Raw genomic sequence first — 21,685 nt, 5'->3', positions numbered from 1 at the left:
GTCAGACAAATAGCAGTTGAATTACCTTGAGAAACTGCTTGACTTCTCTGTAACTCAGTTTCTTCATCTGTAAAATGAGAGAAGTAGACCAAATGGGCCCTTCTAGCTTTAAATCAAAAGGGCCATGGATGACTTGGCTAATCAAATTTGGTCACTTCTATGTAAACCATATTTGCAGAAAATAAGGCTCATGTGAATAATAGAATATTTCCCACAAAAACTTTGAATATAGTTCATTTTTTCCCAAATAATTTACACTTTCTACATAGGGGACAGAGTGGTTTATTTGATAGAGTGCCAGGCTTACAATCAATAGTTCAAGGATTAAAATACTGTCTCTAACAAGGATTGGTTGTGTGACCTTGGATAAGTCACTAAACTACTATATGTCACAAATAACTCCTTAGGATTTAGATCGTAAATTATCTACATTGATAGAGGGAGTTGCTCAGAGTTCTTCATGCTGATAAATCATGGGTCCTTTCCATAAGTAAAAAGATCTGATTTTGAAACACTGGAAAAATCATACTTTGGATTTTATTAGTATAGAAATATTCTTACAAATTCAGTTCAGATGCAATGGTGAGAAAAACCATAGAAAGAGTTTAGATGCGTCTGTGAGAAAAATTAATTTATCAAAAATGTAAAACAGTTGCAATGTAAAATTTGAAGTGCTCAAACAATGGTTGGAAACATGTCAGACAACTTGCACTGTAATTTGATACAGTTTCCAGAAATGGCATGACAAAATCTGTTTCAAGGCCATGTTGACTTAAAATTAATTGCATAACCTTGCACAACCAGACATTGCCAAAACAGGAAAAGGTGTGCTTTACACATATATGTGATCGTGTATATATACTGTTCTATTCAGATCCTTAAATAGACAGACCTTAGATCTGCCTAAAGATACAACAGGTGCCTCATCTTGCTCTGAAGACCAGTGGTAAGTGACAACCTTTTTATTTCTACATGAAAAACTGCACTATTCTTATGTTTTTTGATTATGCAAGCTAGTAAAAAGACAGACCTAATAAATTTCCATGATCACCAATGAAGGGATATGTCATTGCTAATTCATATTGAACAGAAATATTCCATTTCTTTCTTTGAAGATGAGGATAGAAGGTGTAATCTTTTCATTCCCAAAGCAATTTCAATTTAATGGAAATACTGACCCATGTGGTTAGATTCTCTGTAGTACTTCAGAATAAATTTTCTTGATCTATATATGATAGAAAATTCAAAGGAAGCTATGGGGTAGGTGTTTTAAAAGGAATTTAACTGGTTATATCTGTGAATAATCATATTTTCTGTTCATTATTTTCTTTTATTATAATCTTACCAATTACTTTGTTTTGATAGAGTTTTCAAAGTGAGAAGTTGCATATCAACTTTTGCTTTTAGGTTACAATTTGCCAATCCTAAATAATACCTTTGAAATTGAAGTTTAAAGTGTAAGCCCACTTTTTCTACTAATAGAAAAATGCCCAGAATTGTTGTATATATTAAACTTGAAGAAAATTAAAATGAGCTGTATCATAATTTCAGACATCTGAAATTTATAGATGCTTGGAAGACTTTAAAGAGATTCCATCCAAAAGCTGACTCTGTTCAGGTTGAGAGAGATAAAGACAGAGACAGAAATACAGAAAGAGAGAGAGAGAGAGATACAGAGAGAGAGAGAGAGAGAGAGAGAGAGAGAGAGAGAGAGAGAGAGAGAGAGAGAGAGAGATACAGAGAGACAAACCGAGAGAGCCGGAGGGAGAGAAGAAGATAGAGGGAGAGGGAGAGAGGGAGTGAAAGGGGAAGGAGAGAAGGGGGAGGGATGACAAAGGGATGAAGGAAGAGAGAAGGAGGAGAGGGAGAGGGAGGAGATGGGAATATCAGAAAAAGGTATTAAGTGCTTCTAGGAAATCAAATATGTTATTTCTCTCTCAGGGAAGCATTTTACTTCCATAGGTTTAAATAATTCATCTTGCGTCACTGTACTACTTTCCACACTTGTGGTTTACCCTCTCCCAAAGAACAGAGGGCCTAACCCCCAGGTGGTTACGAAGTCAGACCTAGAAAAACTGGTTGTAAGATTGAACCCTTGAAGGACAACCAAAAAATTTTTTAAATATAGTCAAATTTCTAGACCATTAAAATCCACTCCAATGAGAGAAATTGAAGCATAAGAGAAACAGGAGCTAATTTGTGAGGGTTGAGACTAAGCTAGAAGTAAAAAGTAGAAGGATTTTTTAGCAGGGCTATCTATTTTGTAGTTTAATTTTTCAATTTCAATTATATAGTTGGAGGCTTCCTACTTAATCTTTTATAGATTCTCCAATCTTCGTTATTCCCCCCACCAAAAAAACAAAAAAACTTCTTCAAAAGTGAAAATAGGGGCAGCTAGGTGGTGCAGTGGATAGAGTACCGCCCCTGGATTCAGGAGTACCTGAGTTCAAATCTGGCCTCAGACACTGGACACTTACTAGCTGTGTGACCCTGGGCAAGTCACTTAACCCCCACTGCCCTGCAAAAAAAAAAAAAGCGAAAATAAAAATAAAAATATTCAAGCAAGTATCTTTGGTAAAAAGAATTTTGCTGATGTGCTCTATAAGTAAAATCTAACACCTTGTTTCCATGCTATCTTTTACATATGAATAGAATTTTAGGATGCAGAACAGGATTCACACTACAAACAGTATTAAAATACAGTTTCCTCTTTTTAAAAATGCATATTTTCAAAATGACACTATATTTCCCTGAAAAATAATCATTATATAGGTTATGACCTTAATCAAGTCATTCCATTTCACTGTACCTCAGTTTCCTCATTTTTAAAAATAGGAGTAGTAATACCATGTGTTATCATGGAGAATGTGAATTTGGATTAGTCATCTGACATCATGAAGCATCAGTTTTCTTACCTATAAAATGAAAAATTTAGAATATGTGATATTGCTCAGTGATATAGTGATTCCATGAACACTTGAAATTCCATAACATAGAAATTCTATGTCTTAACATGGGTCAGCATCTCTTCTATACTTAGAAAGTTATCTGGGGCAGCTAGGTGGCACAGTGGATAGAGCACCAGTCTTGGAGTCAGGAGGACCCGAGTTCAAATCCACCCTAAGACACTTAACACTTACTAGCTGTATGGCCCTGGGCAAGTCACTTAACCCCAATTACCTCACCTAAAAAAAAAAAAAGAAAAAAAAGAAAGAAAGAAAGTTATTTATGGCACTGAGAGTTTCCTTGACAGGTTCAGTGTCACCTCGCTTGTCCATTTCAGACAAGCTTTCTGGCTCTGAGGCTTACAGCATTTGTCTCACAATATTGCTATTATTTCTAAAATTTAATGTATGTGTGTATATAATATATATAATGCTCCTTAATTTCAGATAAGCAATAATAAAATTACAGTTATAAGATAAAAAAAGTTTAAAGAGTACAACATCTTTGTCTAAAATTGTTAAAAGTCTCTACACAATTTAGATATACAACATGCTTTAGCGAAAAGGACTTCAAATGAAAAGACATAGGTTTGAGTTTTACTACCCATAAAGTCAAATCATGTGATTCTGCAAAAGTGACTCTGTTTTGCTGACCCTTGGTTTCCTCATCTTTAAATTGGGTTTATAAATACTAGTACTAGCTATCTTCTCAAATTGATACCAAGCCCTTGATAAACCATTAAGCAATAAATTATTATGAAAATTTCTAAGTCTGATGAAGAAAAAGAAACAGAGAAGTCTCCGAGGTGTAGAAAGATAGGTTTATTGAGAGAGGGTACCTGTCTCGCAGTAAAGCCAGTCTTAGGTTTGGGACACAAAAACCATGAGCAGTACCAGGAGATGGTATTTATACCCCATAGACTCCTCCCATTGCACCCTCAGAGAATTACAAATGGTACAGAAAAGGATACATTGAAACTTGAACATTATCTTCAGTGACAAAGGCCATCTAGACAAATAATCACAAGAGGGAAACAGTCCTGAAGCATATTTCTAAAGCAACATGGTTAGGTCTTTCATCCTGGAGCATACTTCTAAAGCAACAGGTCATAAATCTCGATGCTGATTGGTTCCTTCAGCTTAGAAGGTACTAGTGTTGTGGTCAACCACAATGCACCTTTTAAATAGGGACATCACTACAAAGCTGATACATGACCCTTGGTTGAACATGTAACCACAATGGAGAGGGACTATGGTAAAGAGTCACTAAGTTTACAAATACTGCCTTGGCTCAAGCCACTAAAACAATTTATAACACATTAAGAACAAGTTACACAATATTTGTCCTCTGTGCTAGATTACTAAATTAAAAGAGACTAGAGAATACTTAAGATTGAGTAGATCACCATTTGTAGTAATATTATAATGATTACTATAACAGTTAAATTACTTATATTTAAGGGGTGGTGCAAATCTCACTCACAATATAAATGAATGGTTTTATTTCTCAAGAGGCAGTGTATATTCCACAAAGTCAGCAAGACCTGGATTCATGTCCTACCTCTGACATACACTGGCTATATGATCTAGGGACAAGTCACTTTATTTCTCAATGCTCTCAACAAGCCTAAGAGTGTAGGTTGCAGAGATGCTGCCAAGCTGGATTGATCAAGGGGGTTTCTTCACTTGGGAATTCCTGATACCAACCGAATTACAGATCTAGTTTCCATAATCCCAACAATTGTCTGAGATTGACAGAAGGCAGATAACATCATGGCTTTGTAAAATAATGATGATGATGATGATGATTCACAAATATATTTGTAAAAGTAATACATTTTACCAAATACTTTACAATAGTGCTTCAATCTAGAGCAACTTCCCAAGGCAGCCCAAGATTAGCCTTATTTTAGGAATTCTCTGTCCAGCATTTCTCAGAAAGGTGAGTTTCTTTCTCACACATACGGAGTGCATAAAAGCAGTAATCAGGAATTTTTATAAGATGCAAGTATACAAAAAGTGCCCAAAGTTGAGGGTTCTGGAACAAAATAAGGGGTATAAAATAATGCTGGGTTACTGACATGAGGCTGAAGAGGAAAGGGATGGGCAAGTATGGGAGAGCAAGTCAATCTAGGTGACATTTGGTAGTTTTCTATTTTAACTAATTATTCTTGCTATGAAGATGCTAAATTCTATTTCCCCTTAGGTGCTGAAGAAATGCAAATTCTGTGAGCATACTCTAAATTTGGCTTCATAAAATGAAGCTCTGATTTTTCCATACTACTTATCTCTGTGGTATATATATGATGTTAGGAGAGCTAGGAGGTGCAGTAGATAGAGCTCTGGGCCTGGAATCAGGAAGACCAGAATTCAAATCTGGACTCAGTTTCTAGCTGTGTGACCCCAGGCAGGTCACTTAACCCTATTTTCCTTAGCCCTTCAGTAAAATGGGCTAGAAAAGGAAATGAGAAACCACTCTAGTATCTTTGCCAAGAAAACCCCAAATGGGGACATAGTTGAACATGACTAAAACAAGTCAACAACAACAGTTTGTGATATCACTGGTGAGGTCATTCTTTTCTGTGTGATTTTTCTATCTGATTGAGAATCATACCTCAGACATTTTACAGAATCACACAATGTCAGAATTATAAAGGATATTAGGGATCATCTGATCCAACCCATTCATTTTACAAGTGAAGAAATTAGTCCCAGAGAGGGGAAGTGACAAGTCCATGGTCACACAATTAAGGATAGGCCTAGAGCCCAGGTCTTCTGATTCCATGTTTGCTCAGATCAGGATATGCCACTGACGAAGCTGTTCAGGATCTTTGATTTAGCTATCTCAGTATTAAGGGTCAAATATTTTATCCATACAATATAAATAGAAAATAAAGAAATAGCAACAACAAAAAGGACAACTTCCTAGTCCACATTCATCCATCAAAATGAGACTGAAGTTTTAGTCCCAAGTGTACAAAGCCTCCAAATCAAATTCAAATTTAAAACATGTAGGGAATAACCCACTGAGACAAAAATTCTGTGTTTTCCTATTGGCCTATCACCTCCATGGGTGCTTATGAAGCATTGGGTGAATTTTCAGGTTGCTTTACAAGCAACTTAGATTTGGTATTGCAGGTCCTAGGTTCAAATACTGCCTCAACCACTTCCTACATGGGCAAATTATGTAAACTTCTCTGTTTTTCAGCATCTTCATCTCTAAAATGAGGGGGAGAAGGGAATATTGAACTAGGTTTTATGTACCATCCCTTGCAACTTTATCATAATTCAAATCCAGGCATTAGTTCACTAATTACTCATTCTTGAGTGGTAGAATTGAAGTTAAAGAAGAAAATCAATGGGTAAAGAGGAAAAAGAAAATTAAACCAGGAACAAATGATGCATAACTCACAAAAAGGAAAAAAAAAATGCTTGTTAAGAGAGTTGTAGTCACTGGTTGTGGGGCAGCTAAGTGCCACAGTGGTTAGTGTGTTTGCCCAGGAGTCAGGAGGACCTGAGTTTAAATCTGACCTTAACCACTTACTATCTGTATGTCCATGGACAAATTACTTAACCCTCTTTGCCTCAGTTACCTCATCTGTGAGATGAGCTGGCAAAGGAAATGGCAAAGTACTCCAGTATTTTTGCTAAGAAAACCCCAGATGGAATTGGACAGAACTGACATAACTGAACAAAAGTCAACAGATATACATCTATACATCTTTATACATATATACCTTTATACTTATACTTTTATATATATACTTTATACTTATACTTTTATACATATATACCTTTGTACATCTATAAAGGGTGTGATGTTTTTTGTGTGGCAGGAAATCAGGGGTTCTTAAATTCTATGTTTGTGTGTATCCTAAATCCCTTAGGCCATATGGTGAAACTTTTGGACCCCTTCAAAACTATATAGAATTACAAAGAAAAAAATTGTATACATATATATACACATATATATATTTGTATACATGTATTAAAAATATGTATACATGTATGTATATATACACACATGTACATATATATATATATATACATATATATGTGTAATTTCAGTGATGATAAATTACTTGTCCAAAATCTTACAACTAAGTATCTTAGGCAGAACTTAAATTCAGGTCCTCTTAATATATATTCTTCTTCTTCTTTTATTTTCCCCCTGGGCAATGAGGATTAAGTGACTTGCCCAAGGTCACATAGCTAGTGTCAAGTGTTTGAGGTTAGATTTGAACTCAAAGTCCTCCTGAATCCAGGGCTGGTGCTTTATCCACTGCACCACCAAGCAGTCCCCAACTATATATTCTTTTGAACATAGTAGATACTTTGGTTTCTTTTATCCATTCAATGACTGATCATAGGAAAGTCTTTTATTTTTCTTACTAATGTGTCTCTCATTCTTTATTCTCACCATCCAAACCAGATTAACCAAATACTACAAGGACTAGCAAACTCAGTGTTGAGTCGGCAGAATGAAACATCAAAATGTTTGAAAAGTCTCATTCATCAATGAACATTTATTGAGTGCTTAGTATGTTCAATAGGAGTTAGAGAGAAAACATTTTTTAAACACTGAGGTTACACCAGGAGCAGTGGGAATTCCTAAGCAGGAATTCCCCATTATCTAATGATAAATCATCAGGGCTCCCATTCCATGGGATGTTCCCTTCCTTCTCATTGTTCAGTCAATTCTCAGTCATGTCTGACTCTTCATGAACACATTTGGGGTTTTCTTGGTTTGTCATTACCTTCTCCAGCTCATTTTACCAATGAGGAAACTGAGGTAAACAGAGTTAAGTAACTTGTCCAGGGTCACACAGCTAATAAGTGTCTGAGTCTAGATTTGAACTCAGGAAGATGAGTCTTCCAGACATCAGGCATGGCACCCTATCCACTGTGCCAAGCTGAACTTACTTCTCATTGCTTCTGAATAAATATGACAAATTGCTCCTTGATGTGTTCTAGATAGGAGAAGAATGCATTGATTTCATTCAATTCACTCAAAGGTTTATTTTATATCTACTATGTGTAAGAAACAAAGCTAGCCATTAAAGAGGATACAAAGAAAATAAAAGACAGTGTCCCTTTCTTTCAGGATTTCACACTCTAGCTGGGGAGGAGAAACATGCTCTTATGAACAACTGAAAGTTTCATAACAATGCAAAGAAGTATGTCACTATGTTGTCAGGGAGCTGATGATGTAGCCTGGAGATAAAATGCTCTTACATAGAACAATTAAATAACAGTTATAAGGCAGGTTGTCTAAAGTACTAACTAAACCAACTACTATGGAGAGCCAAAATATGCAACAGCTATTATAAATACTTGAAGACTTCCAGGAGTGGGTACAACTAAAGATAAGCCTTAAAAGATGATTGGATAAGCAGAGAGGAGGGTGAGGAGGGCATTTCAGAGGGGAGGAAGAACAGGATGAAGCTGTGATAAGAGAACTCCTGGCTCAACTTTTTACTGCCATTTACTTAGGATCAACAAGTCATATAACTAGCTAGAAACTGCAAAATCAATCTGAGACTATATCATCTATAACTGGTTAGTGTTTTGCTCCATCTTTTTGAAAATTCTAGCTTGATATCAGCTATAGTTCAGGGTTAACTGACTTTTAGTTGATATAGATCATCACCCCCTACCATCCATCCTTTTATAAAAGGATGCGGTTTCTTAGAAAGAGTCAAAATCATAATTTTTCTGTATTTATTTTTTGAAATTCCATTGTACCTTTCCTGCATATATAACTAAAACATAAGATTGTGTAACCTGCTGCTGAGGGCTCACTGACTTTTGTGTACAGCAGTGCTTATGCTTTGAGCATAATAGACTTTTTTCATATCTTTGTATCATTGTTATGATTGGCAGCAACAACTATCAACAGATCTCTGATAATAATTATCACAATAATTGAACGCTTCATGAATTTGTGTGTCATCCTTGCGCAGGGGCCATGCTAATCTTCTCTGTATCATTCCAATTTTTTGTATATGTGCTGCTAAAGCAAGCACAATTATCACAATTATTGGTGACCACATGTTAAATGGGATGGCTTAGGTGGCTCAGGGGATAGAGTGCCAAGCCTGAAGTCAAGAAGACTCATCTTCCTCAGTTCAAATCTGACCTCAGAAACTTATTAGTTGTGTGACCCTCAACACGTCATTTAACCCTGTTTGCCTCAGTTCTCTCATCTATAATATGAGCTGAAGAAGAAACCGGCAAACCACTCCAGTATCTTTGGCAAAAATAACCCAAATAGGATCAGGAAGAATTGGACACAACTGAAATGCCTAAACAACAACAACAAGTATATTAAAAGAAATCTTGGTTGAAGCTTAACCCTGAGGCAAACTTGGGAAAAGAAAGGCAAAAGTATTTTATTATCACACCAAGGCAATGAACAGTTATAGTGAGGCCAGGAGTAAACAGCTTTCATACAAGGGCAAAGAGATGCTCTTTGGTACCAAGATTATGAGGAATGGGTTTATGCCACCTTAGATTTTCCCTTGTCTAATTACAAGGGCGTTTCTAGACTGCCATTTTCTGATGGCTGGTTGTGCAATTACCCAAGGGCAAGGAAGTTTTAAGCACCTTAGGCTAACATTGCACAAAAAGAAGGGATAGACTAGGTTGGATGAAGATCAAGTTTCCCAGTCCAGAAGCCCTCCAGTATACACAATGAAAAAATTTACCAAGAAATATTCTGGGGGAAAAAGAAAATGACTGACCAACTGATCCTATCTAGAAAACTGCCAAGACAAGTTAGCATTCTATATTGTCAGTGTTGTCTCTTTGTCTACCTCTTGCACCTGAATAATCAAGTAGATAGTAATGATTGGCCTTTGCAAGGATCATCCTAGTAGTTGCCCTGATTATTCTAATCAACATGGTGCTGAGGTTAAGGAGTTGAAAGCAAGGGAAACTTTGCAAAAGCAAAACTGAACAACATTACTGTCTTAAATTTGAAGGCCTTCTCACACTGCAGTCTGAGTGAATACCTAGGCTAGGATTAGAATTTATGCAAACCCTGTGACCTTTGACCTTATTCTCTGCAGGCAAATAAACAAGAAACTTGTCTGTCGGCCACTTTTTAAAAATTACTTTACTGTTTTAGCTACCCTGTCTGATTAAAATCTTGGGTAGTCTTGGTCTGTCCAGTATTATATAAATCTAGCACGGATAGCAGTGGATTCCTACCACTAATATAACTCTGAAATAAATTTTAATTCCTCCAGGAGACTTATTGATCATTATGAGATCCCTTATTATCCCATAACTCTAGTCAACTTCTGGTAATTCTGGTTTGTGACAAATTCAGAAGCTAAATTATTCCTGGTCAAATCTACTCCCATATTATAGACACACCTTTGGATTATCTTCCTGGAAATTAGAAAAAAATTCCATTGAAAAGAAATTTGTTTAGAATATGGTTTTGACTATGAAAATATCTGGTTGTGGTTACCTTCCAAAACTAGACATCTTGAACCCCAGGGGGGGATCTTTTGAAATTGAAATATTACCTAGGTTTAAGTTAATTATTGAATTATCCAAATTATCCAAATCAGTTCTTTGTGTTGTTCAGGCTCTTCAGACACTTCCTGAATCTATTCGAGATTTTCTTGGTAAAGATACTGGAGTAGTTTACCATTTCCTTTCCCAGCTCATTTTACCAATGAGTAACTGAGGCAAATAGAGTTAAGTGACTTGCCCAGGGTCATATAGCTAGTATGTGTCCGAGGCCAGATTTGAGTTTTCCTGACTCCCGGCTCCTAGACTTCTGACTCCAATATGAGTTTTCCTAGATCCAGGACAAACACTATGCATTGTGTCATGCAGCTGCCCCTAAACTAACTCTATTGACTGTCTATAATTATTCCAATTCAAATACTAAACTCACCTTCTGTAAAACTTGGGACTTCCACTGAGCTTTTAACTAAAATTTCAATGGGAGATAAGTATTAAGAAACAAAAAGGAAAAAACTGGGGATTTTTCTGCTGAAAGTTTCAAAGCTCTTAAAAGCATGTAATCTCATCTTTGTGTTCCTAATTCAGGCCAGAGGAAAAATGAGTTAAGAGGGAAAGATATTACACTCTTCAAAAATTTGGAGCATTGCCAACTAATAAAAGACTAAATTTGTGAACTGAAAGGATATCTGTTTACCATACATGTTTCAAATTTATGATGAAAATTTGGTTTGAATGTTCCTATAAATTCAGAAGTATTCTACTAGGATTTTAGGGTAGGAGACCGTTTTTGTTTGTTTGTTTTCCTTCACAAAATGTATGCCTCCTATGACTCTTTCTTCCCTGGAGAGTTATGAAAAATACTTAGCTCTTCAAGAAAACTAATGCTAGCCTTTTAGGAGAAATTCCCCTAGAGTATTATCCTGAGGGAAAAAAATGGCAGTGAAATCAAAATATTTAATTACCCTGAATGCAACTAGTGTAGAATACCTAAATTGATGATTTTTTTTGTAAGATAGTTAAAAAATATATTCAATTGGATTAATGTTATTTGACTGGCAATAAGTTTTGTTTTAGGTTAATTTTTTGAATCTGTAATATTTTATTTTAGGACTATGGTTAATTTCTTGCTCTGTGATTATGGAAAATCTTTACATAAGAAAGACCAAGTCTTATTTTTATTGTTATTTTCTTCAGTATATTTGTACCTCATTTACCAAGCCATTCTCTCTCTATAATTTTCTTGCAAAGCCCTCATTTCTTTTCCCAGTTTATCTTCAATCATTTTTATTACATGTGGGTGGTTGTGTGTTTCTTTGCCCTTTTTGTCTCTTTAACTCTTCTAGAAATTCTTACTGGGCTTATGTCTAATCTGTAATTTTTTTCTTTCACCCTTTGCTTGTAGATATTTTCAAGTCACTGTCTTATTCTGTGTTTGTTTCTTGAGCTTCCCTGTCTCCACAGTAGCTTTTTGTAGTCTTTCTACTCTGATTCTTTTTTTTTTGGGGGGGGGGCAATGAGGGTTGACTTCCCCAGGGTCCTACAGCTAGTAAATGTCAAGTGTCTGAGGTCAGATTTGAACTCACGTCCTCCTGAATCCAGGGCTGGTGCTTTATCCACTGTGCCACCTAGCTGTCATCTATAGTTGAATTCTTTTTTGATATTATTGGCTCATTTTTCCAGTCTACTTATTGACTTTGAACTTTATCTAGTGTTGGGCTCTACTCTTCTATGGCAGGGAGTGCAGAGGGAAAATGTTTAGCCAGAGCTTTTTCTTTTTAAGTCCTGTTACTTTCACAACTCAGTCTGGGGATCTGTAAGTTTTCAATACCTTCAAAGTGGTGTTATCTGGGAAGAGATCTGTTCATTGCTCTCCTGGTCTACACTCTGCAAATTCCTGATCAGTTTTGGGTCTGTTGTCTTCTGTGTAGTTGACTTTTCTATAGACTGCTGCTAGACCTAGCCATAATTAGACCTAAAATAGGTTTTACAGATACAGACCAAATAAATTGCTGACTCCCTCCTAGGTTTTGCTCTCTATCCTTGGTTTATTTCACTGTAAACTTATGTTCAGAACCAAATGAGTCCAAACTCTCTTCTTGGACTCAGAGTCACACAGTTAAGTTTTTGATTCTTTACTCTTTTTTTTTTTAACCTATAACTGCTCTACTCTGACATAGAATTATAGTCAGGAACTGGGTAATGGGTGACAGAGATAATAGATGATACATGTTTCTCCTCCCAGATGAACCTGTGATCACTTTTTGCCCAGGAATTCAGTCATTTTACCATTACTAGGTGTTAGATTGCTTCCTACCATTGTTGCCATTGCCATAGCCTGCTTGTGGCCTGGTGCTACTTCTATTGCTGCACTGTCCACAGTGTCTGTGGACATCTCTTTCTGTCCTCCTAAGCTATCTTGGACTTGAAAGAGTGACTCGCTGTGATTTTTTCTTGAGTTTCTTAATCAGAATTTGGTTTGATACTTTTTTAAGGTCCTTATAGAAGGGACAGTTCTTATAGTTGGGACCGTGTGGTAAAAAGGCTAGCTCTCATTCCTCCATCATCATTCTGCCTTAAAAATACTGCCAATTTAAGATATGAAGGAGTGTATTAGATTTGTTAAAGATTACCTCTTTTCATATGAATGCTTTGGTTTTGCAACTTTGAACCTTGCTTAGCAAAAAATGTTATAGCTAATGATTATTATTAATATTTAACGGAGACTTGGGGCAGCTAGGTGGCACAGTGGATAAAGCACCAGCCTTAGATGCAGGAGGACCTGAGTTAAAATCTTACCTCAGACACTTACTAGCTATGTGACCCTGGGCAAGTCACTTAACCCTCATTGCCCTTTAAAAAAAATAATATATATATATATATGTATATGTATATGTATATATATATATATTTAATGGACTCTTCGGGGCCAAGATGGCAAGTGAGGAAGGAAACCTCTAAAGTCCTCCCAAATATCCTCCCAAAACAATTTAAAAACTGCCTCAGAATTTTTATAGGACTTTGGAGAGGAAGTAGCTTACCACCCTGGCAAGAAAGATCTGTCTTACCTGGGTGGGAGGGGAGTGAGGTCCAAGGGCAGCAGCAACAGCAGCCACCTCCAGACTCACAGCAGGGGGCCTGCAGGAAGTCTCTTACTTAGGGCAATCCAACAGCAAGGCCCCACCCTCCTACAAACCAGCAGCCTCCTGGGGAACTGAGCAGTCTGAGCTACACAGCAATGGCCCACCCCATAACCCCATCCCCACCACAAACCACCAAGGAGGCCTTGACCAAACTGATAATCAGTAGTGAAGCCCTGCCCCCAGGCTGGCCAATGATGAGATACAACTCCTGGGGTCTACCAGCAGAGATATTCTGTTTTTATAGTAAACCAGTAGCTGGGGGTCCCAACCCTCAGGCAGATCTAGACCAAATTACTCTTCCAGGACCTACTAGCTAGAAGATGTGGCTACTATAGCAGCCCAGCATCAGGGCCCCAACCCTTGGGTAGATCTGCAACAAGAATACTCCTCCAGGACCTGCTAACAGAGAGGCCCTGTAACCATAGCAACCAGCAGCAGGGTACCACCCATGAGTCTGACCAGCAACTAAATCCCTCTTCCAGGACCAGCCACCAGAAAGACTGTTACTACAACAACTTTACAGCAAGGCCCCACCATTAGATCAGACCAACAACTAAACTCCACCCCCAACAAAGGCCAATAGGGAGGATCCATCCCCAATACAAGCCAAAAGAGAAATTTACTCTATAGAAAAAGATAGTAGCTAATCCCTGAAGCCCAATGAATGCTACCCGTAAAGCCAGAGCCCCAGTACAAAAATTTGGGACAGTGTAGGATAGAGCCCAACTCTCACATAAAAGCATCAAGTCACAAAAAAGGCATAAAATTACACACACACACACACACACACAAACAAACAAAAGCTTGACTATATAAAGTTACTATGGTGATAGGGAAGAACAAAGCATAAATTTAAAGGAGCACAATAGTACCAAAATACCTACAGGTGAAGCTTCAAAGAAACATGTAATATGGTTTCAGGCCCAAAAAAAAATTCCTGGAAAAGCTTACAAAGGACTTTGCAAAGAAAATTAGAGAAGCAAAAGATAAACTGATGAAAGAAATGAGAGTAAGGTAAAAGAATCATGACAAAAGAGCCAATAGAATAGGAAAAGATATACAAAAATTTACTATGAAAAAAAACTCCCTAAAAACAGAATTACATAAATAGAAAAGGAAGTAATAAAGGTCAATGAAGAACATTAATTTCTTAAAAATTACAATTGAAAAATTGGAAACTAGTGACTATGATACATCAAAATATGATAAAACAAAATCAAAAACCTCTTTAAAAATAGAAGAAAAGTTAAATCTCTCATGGCACCACAGTCATGATTACACAGGATTTGGCAGCTTCCACATTAAAGATCTGGAAGGCTTGGAATATGATATATTGAAAGGCAAAGGAGTTAGGTTTACAACCAAGAATCGCCTACCAAGAAAAATTGAATACAATCTTTCAGAGGAAAAAATGGAAATTTAATGCAATAGAGAACTTTCGAGCATTTCTGATTAAAAGGCTAGAGATGAATAAAAAATAAATGACCTCCAAATACAAGACTTGAGGGAAATGTGAAATGACAAGAGAAAAAAAATTAAATTTGATAAGGTTAAACTGTTTATACTTCTACATGGCTATATGTCAAGATATTTATACAGCTTAACTTTATTACTTATAAGGGCAATGAGAAGGAGTATAGCTAGACAGAAGGTGTTGTTATAAGGTGACATTTATGTGATGATACCCCCAAAAAAACACAATAAAGGAGGAGAAAGAAATTGAACTGGAAAAAGGGAGATTGAATGGGGTAAATTATCATGGATGAAACTTAAATTTTACTCTAATCAAAATTGGCTCAAAGAGGGAATAACATACACACTCAGTTGGATATAGAAATCTATCTTACCCTATAAAGAAGTAAAAAAGGGATGAGAATAATAGGCAGGGGAATTGATAAAAGGGAGGGTATATTGGGGAAGGTGATGATCAGAAGTAAAACACATGAGAAGGGAAAGTCGGGAAAACAAGTGAAAATAGCATGGAGGGAAATAACCAATTAGTTATCATAATTATAATTGTGAATCAGATAAACTTACCCATTAAATGGAAACAGATAATAGAATGGATGGATTTTAAAAACCAAAATCCTACAATATGTTGTTTCCAAGAAGCACATTTGAAGCAGAGAGATACACACTGGGTAAAGGTAAGGGACCAGAACAGAACCTATTATGCTTCAACTGAGGCAAAGAAAGCAGGGATAACAATCATGATTTCAGACAAAGCAAAAGCAAAAATGGATCTAATCAAAAGAGTTAAACGAGGAAACCATACCTTGCTGAAAGGTACCATAGAGAACTAATTCTTATCAAAACTTAACGTATATGAACCAAATGGCATATAGCTTCTAAATTTTTGATGGGAAAGTTGAATGAATACAGCAGGAAATAGATAATAAAACTATACTAGTGGGGGACCTTAACTTTCCCCTCTAAGAACTGGATAAATCTAACCAAGAAATAAAAAGGAAGAAATTAAGGAAGTGAATAAAATTCTGGAAAAGTTAGATATGATAGATCCCTGGAGAAAATTCAATGGGAATAAGAAGTAATATACTTTCTCTTCGGGAGTACATGGTACCTACAAAAAAATGACAACAATGAGACAACAACATATAAAAATTTATGGGATGCAACCAAAGCAGTACTTAGGAGAAAATTTATATTTCTAACTGCTTAGATAAATAAAATAGAGAAAAAGATCAATGAAATGGGCATACAACTTAAAAAACTAGAAAATGTACAAATTATAAATGACCAGTTAAATACCAAATTAGAAATCTTAAAAATTAAAGGAGAGATTAATAAAATTGAAAGAAAACCATTGAACTAATAAATAAAACTAGAAGCTAGTTTTATGAAAAAATGAAATGAAATAGACAATTAGTTAATTTGATCCAAAAAAAGGAAAGAAATAAACCAAATATCTAGAAAAAAAATAAAAGAGGAAAAGACAACTCACCAATGATAAAGAGGAAATTAAGACAATTCTTAGGAGCTATTTTGCCCAATTATATGCCAATAAATTTGACAATCTAAATTAAATGAAATCTACAAAAATATAAATTACCCAGATTAACAAAAGAAGAAATAAAATACTTAAATAATCCAATTTTCTTTTTTAAAAGAAATTGAACAAACCATCTTCCTAAGAAAAAAAAAGCCAGGACCAGATGGATTCATAAGTGAATTCTATCATACCTTTAAAGAACAATTAATCCCAATACTTTATAAACTATTTGGGAAAATAGGTGAAAAGGGAGTCCTACAGAATTCCTTTTATGGTGCAAATATGGTCCTGATATTCAAAACAGGAAGAGCCAAAACAGAGAAAGAAAATTCCAGACCAATTTTTCTAATGAATATTGATGGCAAAAAATTAAATAAAATACTAGCAAAGGGATTACAGCAATATATCACAAAGATCATACATGATGATTAGGCAGGATTTATATCAGGAATTCAGGGATGGTTCGATATTAGGAAAACTATCAACATAATTTACCATATTAATAACAAATCCAACAGAAACCATATAATTATCTCAATAAATGAAGAAAAGGCCTTTAGCAAAATACAACACAGATTCCTATTAATAAAACACTAGAGAGCTTAGGAATAAATGAAGCTTATAATAAAATGATAAGTAATATTTATCTAAAACTCTCATTGAATATTATCTGTAATAAAGGTAAGCTAGAATCCTTACCAATAAGATTAGGGGTGAAATAAGGATACCAATTATAACCTATATTTTTAATATTGTACTAGAAATTTTAACTATGGCAATAAGAGAACAAAAAGTAATTAAAGAAATTACAGACATTTCTCAATGTGTTTAATTTTTTTTCCTCCTTCCTACACACTTCCTCCTGCCTTCTGTCTTATCTCATAGTGGGTTTTTTTTTCTTCTTCTTTCTTTCACATAGATCTTATGGAATGACAAATTTAAAAGACATTTCAAGGATCATTCAATAATCATTTCTTTCACAGAAGGGAAAGTGAGGCCTAGAAAGAATAGGTAATTTATCCATGATAATAGTCAAAGGTACAACCCAGATCTCTTGATTCCCAGTCCAGAGAATATATTTTCTCCTTTGAAACATTTCCATTTTCTTTTTTATTCTATTTATATTTCTAAAAGTATAAACAAGATTGTAATATATGTAAAATGCTTGTTAAACTTTAAGGAATTCTATAAATACTAGTTGTTGTTGTTAATAAAATAGCAAAAACTCAAAGTTCTTAGTCCTTAGTTAGCTTTCTCTAAATTTTACAGAACAAAAAATTAAATTAAGGATCTACATTCTCACTCCACCCCTGGCTAGCTGTGTCCTGATATAAAATAAACAACAAGGCAGGGTTGAAATGACCTTTAGTGAACAAAGCTCCCATTCACATCTACTGGTGATTCTGACATACAAGGGACAATCGGATTCAGTCTATTGAATTAGTTACTAGCTTAGAAGATTCTGTGCTGCCTGACATTCTTATAGAATTAAGGATTGTCTTCCTCATAGCTTCTATTGCCATGAGAAAAGGAATCTTTTTTTTTTTTTTTTCATCCATGGTTAACACTACTGCAGCACATTGTGGGTGGCAGATATTTCCTAGTTATTATCACAAGCATTAACTGCTTGTCTATCTCCATTAACATTGGTCTCTAAATGCACACTTAGGTTTAAGTATATGCATGGCTTCATTTGTATTATATCAGAGCCAAAAAATAATTAATTACATAAGTCAAAAGAAAGTAATGTGTGTGGGTGTTAGCTTAAACTAGGAAAAAAGAATAATTTCTAAGCAGAATTTTGTTCCCAATGAATGGGAAATGGAATGTTAGTTTTAACTGCTGGGGGGGATGGGGGGGGGAGAAATAGTGGGGAAAAAATACCGGGCCTTAAATCCTATTCCTGGTTCTAACTCTAATTGGTTGTGTGACAACCTTTCAGGATTTGAATTCTGTCATTGTTGAGTCATGTCCAACTCGTCATGACTTCATTTAGGTTTTCTTGGCAAAGATACTAGAGTGATTTAACCTTTCCTTATCCAGCTCATTTTACAAATAAGGAAACTGAAGCAAACAGGATTAAGTGACTTGCCCAGGGTCACACAACTAATAAGTGTGTAAGGCCAGATTTGAACTCAGTAAGATGAGTCTTCTTGATACCAGGCCCAGTGCTCTTTCCACTGGACTACCTAGCTTCCTGGTTTCAATTTTATCATCCTTCAAATGAGGATTTACTACCATGGCAGAATTATGTAATAATAAGAATTAAACTTTATAGAATACTTTGAGCAATATTCTCTGATATTTATAGAGTTCTTTACATTTTTCAACCTTCTTTTCATGTATTAACTTGTGTTCCTCACAATAACCCTGTGAGAAAGGTACCATCAGTATTTTTAATCATAATTTTACAGTTAAAGAATTTGAGCCTAGAAGTTGTCTTTTGCCTATAGTTACACAAATGAATAAGTATTAGAAATGGGATTCCAAGTACATCCCTTCTGATTTCAAGTCTGAAACTCTTTCCATGATTCTAGACTGTTTCCCCAATAATATAATGTAACTCATCTCTCCTCATTTGTGAGGAATAATGTCCCACATCTGGGTAAAGGATGAGCTGAATTGGTGAGAAATGGAAGAAGAGAGATCTGACCTCTTGGGATTCTTGGGTTCTTGTGGCCTCCTGCCTAATTCCTGAATAAGAATTCAAACTCTAGCTAAATCCATTCCTTTAAAATCACCCTCAGTTCTAATCACACCACCAAATATGCCTTCCCAAATTCCTCCCCAGAACCTTTGCTTCTTGGTTTTCCCTACATAGAAACCCTTTTTTTTTCTCTCTCTCTCTCTTCTACTTCTCCAAATTTGTGATTCCATAAGCAACTAGCCTTGATTACTTTATTTCCCACTGAACTAACTCTGTTTTCAACTCCACCATTTGCCACTGAATTAGCTACCTAATCCCCAGGTGTTACAGAAATTCTAGGTGACAGCAAATGCTAGATACTACAGAATTAAGAACCACATTTTTAAAATTACCATACCCTTTGTTGGAAACCAGGAAAGGCTGGGGAGAGTAAGTTCCCCCATAAGTTGAGATAAAAGAAATACTGAAGAATGATTCTGTAATACCCAGTATTGTTAATAATAAAGATTTATTATAAGGAACTCACACCTGGGGAGCAGAGCTTCATGATGGCAGGCATTCAGCAACTGGATCTATTTTGATCCCCATCTAACAAAAGTGCCTGACAACCTGCAAACACAAAAGGATTGACTCTGATCTTCCATACTGTCCCACCCTAAGGGAGCTCTTCTTACAGGAAGGGACAAATAAGGCATGCAGGAGAGAGGCCAGGTATACACATATAATCCCCTGGGAAACTATTGATAAAAAAGTCCCCTGGGGGTGGCTAGGTGGTGCAGTGGGTAAAGCACCAGCCCTGGATTCAGGAGGAACTGAGATCAAATCCGGCCTCAGACACTTAACACTTACTAGCTGTGGGACCCTGGGCAAGTCACTTAACCCCAATTGCCTCAGTAAAAAAAAAAAAAAGTCCCCAAGACTGTCAAGGATAGGCTAATGATATAGCAGTGTGCCTAGAAGATGTGCATGCACACATACCTCTCCTTATTAAGGGGGTGAATGAGAGGTCAGATTTTCCTTGTGAGACTCCACCATACAGCTAAAGCCATGGTACCCCACAATCTTGTACAAGACCATTGTGCGTTTGTAACTGGAAAGCTGTGTGTTATCCAGCTTGGTCAGTCTAGTTCAAACAAGATAGAAAACACCTTGAGAATGCTTAAATACTTTCAGGGTGTGTGTGTGTGTGTGAATATATTTGTGTGTCCAGGTGTCTGAGATAGGCAGAATGGGATGGAATGCTGTCATTTAAAGATAAACTGAAAAGATTAGCATTATTCAGTACGGATAACAAACGTAGAAAGAGAAGATGATCAGAGAAGATGATGAATAAATTCAGCAAACACTGGATTCAAGAGAATTGTCAGGAGCATGCTGCAGGTTAGTCTAGGATCAATAAAAGGAAGCACTATTCTACTTGACATATGAAGTAATCAATAGAATGAACACATGTTGGTACATAAGTAAATGTTTTTTTTTAAACAGATAACATTCTTAAAATAATAGCTCATATTTCTCTAACACCACTCTCTACAAAACCTTCCACAATTCTGGTGCAATTTATGTAAGGTAGGAAGGTAGGAGGTGAAAATATTTTTATTCCTATTTTGCATTTTGTAGATGAAGAAAATGAGACAGCCACATTTGAATCAGTTGCCACCTAATTCAAGCTCACATATTTCAACTCTGTTGAATGAAGGAAGTTAGCATATTCAGGGCTATAGACTTCAATGCCACATCAAGAAACTCACACAACCCAAAAACATGTCTTCCTTTCAACATTTTTGGTGGCCTCTGATGAAGAAAGAAAACCATGCTTGGATGAACTATGGGTCCAGCTCAGTGTAGTATCAGTTTTGATGTTATTAATTATTATTGTTAGCACCTATGATAATTAATCTCAGTTTGAAGCTTTGCACCAGCTGTCCACCTTGCTAAGAATACACTCCTGACTTACCTCCATGTCTTAAAATGTTCTTTCCTTCAAAATTCTGCTCCAGTGACACTTCCCACAAATGCTATTGTCCTCCTCCCACCCCATTACCTTGTATTTATTTAGGATATATCATATCCTATATTCTATCATTTAAAGATATACTGAAAAGATTAGAATTCTTCAGTATGGATAACAAAAATAGAAAGAGAATATCATAAAAGAAATGAAACACCAAGATAATTGACAATTGAAATACTTATATGTGTGTATGTGTGTGTATATATATAGATATATATAGTCTATAGATATATGCATATATAAAAGTATATGTGTATATGTATAATATGTGATATATTTTAATACATATACATTAGAACATCTGGGCTTTTATAGGTGAGCATTCTTTCACCTTTTCTTGTCCAGAAGCAGGCCTCCACAATGTAAGTAGTATTTCATCAACTGCCTTTCTAGGTCTCCATTGGTGTGTTATATTTCCCTATTTGGAGTTGGTAGATAGAGCTGGAC

The 21,685-nt window shown here is 35.9% G+C and overlaps 1 protein-coding gene and 1 non-coding gene across 2 annotated transcripts in view; one reads left to right on the top strand and one right to left on the bottom strand.

Annotated features, from left to right (window-relative positions):
• Nucleotides 1-877: 877 nt before the first annotated feature.
• The window catches only part of LOC122756011 (cysteine-rich secretory protein 3-like), a 63,843-nt gene continuing 43,035 nt past the window's right edge, over nt 878-21,685 (top strand). Inside the window, exon 1 of the mRNA XM_044005041.1 lies at nt 878-946. The gene's annotated coding sequence lies outside the window, so the exon portion shown is untranslated. The remainder of the gene's footprint in view (nt 947-21,685) is intronic.
• LOC122726905 lies at nt 8,864-8,971 on the bottom strand. Its single transcript, XR_006352896.1, has one exon. It is a non-coding gene; the product is annotated as a U6 spliceosomal RNA (small nuclear RNA).

Source organism: Dromiciops gliroides, chromosome 4 (genome assembly GCF_019393635.1).
Source record: "Dromiciops gliroides isolate mDroGli1 chromosome 4, mDroGli1.pri, whole genome shotgun sequence".
NCBI classification, from domain to species: Eukaryota; Metazoa; Chordata; class Mammalia; order Microbiotheria; family Microbiotheriidae; genus Dromiciops; species Dromiciops gliroides.
This window is presented reverse-complemented; position numbering and strand designations above follow the sequence as displayed.